Source organism: Cricetulus griseus, chromosome 8, assembly GCF_003668045.3.
Source record: "Cricetulus griseus strain 17A/GY chromosome 8, alternate assembly CriGri-PICRH-1.0, whole genome shotgun sequence".
NCBI classification, from domain to species: Eukaryota; Metazoa; Chordata; class Mammalia; order Rodentia; family Cricetidae; genus Cricetulus; species Cricetulus griseus.
The window spans coordinates 8,128,447-8,132,422 of NC_048601.1; positions in this window are offsets into that span (position 1 = coordinate 8,128,447).

Genomic DNA, 3,976 nt, shown 5'->3' on the forward strand with positions numbered 1-3,976 from the left:
TTTTTTGGTCCCCTGGAACTGAAAGGCTGCAATGGAGACAAACCCAGGCACCCCCAGAGATAAACAGCAAGAAAATCAGTTTCTCTCATGCTTAAAAAATGTCCAAGAGAAAATACTCATAAGCTGTCAGTGGTTTGCAGGACTCCTCCCCGGTTCCTTCGTTCCCTGGAGGGCTGGGCACTGGTGGGAACTGATTGGTGGATGTGGTAAACCCACCAGCATAGCTCTTTGTGAAGGGAATTAATAACATGAAAACATAGCAATTAACCTTAAGCCTCCGGTAATTAACCATAAATAGAGCAGACTATTCAATCTGCCCCGATTTCAGGGAATAGAGACCACAGGCTGCAATATGCCTAGTGCATCAATGTGACTGCCTGCAGACCATTTTTTCCTGTTAGGAAAAAAAAAACTGTTTGGCTAGTGCCTCAAAAATTGGGTTTGACCAAAGAGTTTGAGTCTATGGCTTCCTGCAGGCAGCCCTAGTGGGGTGTGACACAGTAGCCAAATACCCAGCTGTTTGCAGAGGCGTACAGCTGGCTCAAGTGTGTTGGGCGGTTTCGGGCAGTGTTTGAAATAAGCACTGGTCTTGAAAATGATTACCTTAAAATGAGAATTGCCTCCCCATTTTATTTAGAAATATGCTTTTCAGCTGCTGGAATGCAGTTCTACTCAGTGTTTGCTTACTTAATTGCTTTCATAAAGCAAGCATTGTCTAGGTATTGCTTTAATGCCCCAACCTTCCCGAAAAGTGCTGTAAGTAAAACACAAGCTCCCTTTGTGTTGAGAATGTCACATCTTCATTTCCATGTACAGCACTGAATTTAAGAAAAAAAAAAGGTACACACACACACACACACACACACACACACACACACACACACACACCCCTAAAGGCACCTGCAGAGGCTAGAATTCGGCATTAGATTCCCTGCAGCTGGAGCTACAGGCCACTGTGAACCACTGACATGGGTGCTGGAAACTGAGCTCAAGTCTTCTGCAAGAGCAGCCAGTGCTTTTAACCACTGAGCCATCTCTCCAGTTCCCTCTGACATTAATAATATTTACATGTAATATTAAAGAAATGGCTTTGGACACACATCCTTGAGTCACCTTATGTCATTAAAACCTAAATGCACCAGTAAATAGAGCCATTTTCCTGGGTCATGACAAAACAAGCCCCCCTCCATCTTAAAACTCTGCTTTTGCCTGAAGGATAACCTGACACCACAGTATCATTTTATATTTTCCTTCAGTTTCTGGTGTCTTCGCCTGAATTACATGGTGCACTTGCGCTTGCACATCCTCTGGCTATATCCTTTCCAAAGTTAAAATGCCCCTGCCCCCCACACACACCTGCCATTGCTCTTGGCTGAAATCTGCCAACTTTGTATACATTTTCTCAATTGCTTGTGACATTGTTATCTGCTCAAAGTTAGCCTACAAATCTCCCCTTTGTTCATGTAAATAAAAAATACTACCAGAAGTCATTGTTAAATCATAAATCCATTATTCTTGGGGCTGGAGAAATGGCTGAGCAGCTAAGAGCACTTGTTATTACAGAGGACCAGCAAGTTCATTGTCTATCACCAGCATTGGGGATCTCTTAAGTGTTTGTAACTTCAACACCAAGGGGTCCAATGCCCTCCATGGTCCTCAACAGGCGTCTGCACACATGTATGCACACTTATTTACAGACACATACACACATACACATAAAACTAAAATACATCTTTAAAAATAATGATCTGGTCCTACCTGTCCAAGAATATGGGAGATTTTTCCATTTTCTGGTATCTTCCTTAATTACTTTCTTTAAAAACTCATAGTTCTTGTTATACAGGTCTTTCACTTGTTTGGTTAGCATTGCCCCAAAGTATTTTATGTTGTTTGTGGCTATTGTAAAGGGTGATGTTTCTCTGATTTCTTTCTCAACCCCTTTATCATTTCAGTTGTATAAAGGAGGGCTACTGATTTTTTTTTTTAGTTAATCTTGTATCCTGCCACATTACTGAAGGTGTTTATCAGCTGTAGGAGTTCCTGGATAGAGTTTTTGGAGTCTCCTATGTATCTGTGAATAATGATAGTTTGACTTCTCCCTTTCCAATTTGTATCCCCTTGATCTCCTTTTGTTGTCTTATTGCTCTAGCTAGAACTTTTAGTACTATATTGAATAGGTAAGGAGAAAGTGGACAGTCTTATCTTGTTCTTGATTTTAATGGAATCGCTTTGATTTTCTCTCCATTTAGTTTGATGTTGGCTGTTGGCTTTCTATATATTGCCTTTATTATATTTAGGTATGTTCCTTGTATCTCTGATCTCTCCAGTACCTTTAAAGGGTTGTTGAATTTTGTCAAAAGCTTTTTTGGCATCTAATGAGATGATCATATCTTTTTGTTTGTTTATTTGTTTTTTAAGTTTGTTTATATGGTAGGTTACGCTGACAGATTTCCATATGTTGAACCAACCCTGCATCTCTGGGATGAAGCCTGCTTGGTCATGGTGGATAATTTTTTTGATGTGTTCTTGGATTGGTTTTGCCAGTATTTTATTGGGTATTTTTGCTGGAGAAATCTACAGTGACAGCTGAACCAAATTCATGAACTCTAGACCTTCAGCTGTAGAGACTCTAGGGGTTAGGCCCTCTGTATGTGGGAGACAGTTGTGAAGCTTGGACTATCAGAAGAGCCCCTGGCATTAGGAACACATTACAAACCTGGTACATGAGCTAGCTTGTTGGAGCCCATTCCCTATGGTGGGATGCCATGCTCAGTCTTAATGCATGGGAGAGGGGTCTGGCCCAACCTATTGTGTCAGACTGTGTTGACTCCTCATGGGAGCTCTTACCTGAGAGAAGGAGTGCACTGGGGGTGGGCTGCGGGGGGAGTGAGGGAAGGTGGAGGGAGACTAAAGGGGTGAGAGGGAGAATTGTGGTTGGAATGTAAAATGAAATAAAAAAAAATAAAAAAAGCAATGATCCAAAAAACAAAACAAAAAAAATAATGATCTGGAAAATTTTGAGAATAAACTATAGTGTCTCAAAAACTATACATTACTCCCCTATTTCTCTAGCCATCATTTCCCCTACAGAAGACTTTCCAATCACCTATTCACTTTCAAATATTTTCATTATATAAATTCAATGCACACAATATTGCATTATATAAAGTCATTTTCCTGCATGTACTATTTACAGTGCTTTGAGCATATTCCTTTCTTGTCTCCCTACCTTCTCCTCCTCCGTCTTTCCTCCCAGGAGTGCCCTCTGTTCCCCTGAACTGTTTTCTGCTTCTACTTTCATGTCATATGTGCATATTTGCTATGCATCAAGTCAGCACATCACAGAGATGCCTGCATGTCAATATGTATTGATGCACTACTCACAGTAGTTAAGTTGTAGAATCAACCGTGATCCCCAACGATGGAGTAATGAATAAAGAAAACAGAAATGTCTTGCCTTCCTTGAGTCTACCTAATAGAAGAACCAAAATTACCCAGTTCAACCTCACTTAATCATCTCACAAACAAAAGCTAGACATTAGAAGACTATTTTGTGGAATAATAAATAAGCACACCACACACACACACACACACACACACACACACACACACTCATTCATACACCCATGCACACATGCACATTCACCCACATACATGCACATACACACACACACACACACACACACACACACACACACACACACTCATTCATACACCCATGCACACATGCACATTCACCCACATACATGCACATACACACACACACACACACACACACACACACACACACACACACATATTTACATTACTGGTCTTTGGCTCTGGTTCCTGGCACAAGGCTCAGATCTGCTTGAAGTTTACTGACTTGTAAGCTATGTTCTTCTTTGACTAGACAGATCCCCTTGACAGGCCCTTGAATAGCTTCATCATGTAAATTAGCCACAAGAAAGACCAGTTAGAAGGATGGTGAGTCCAA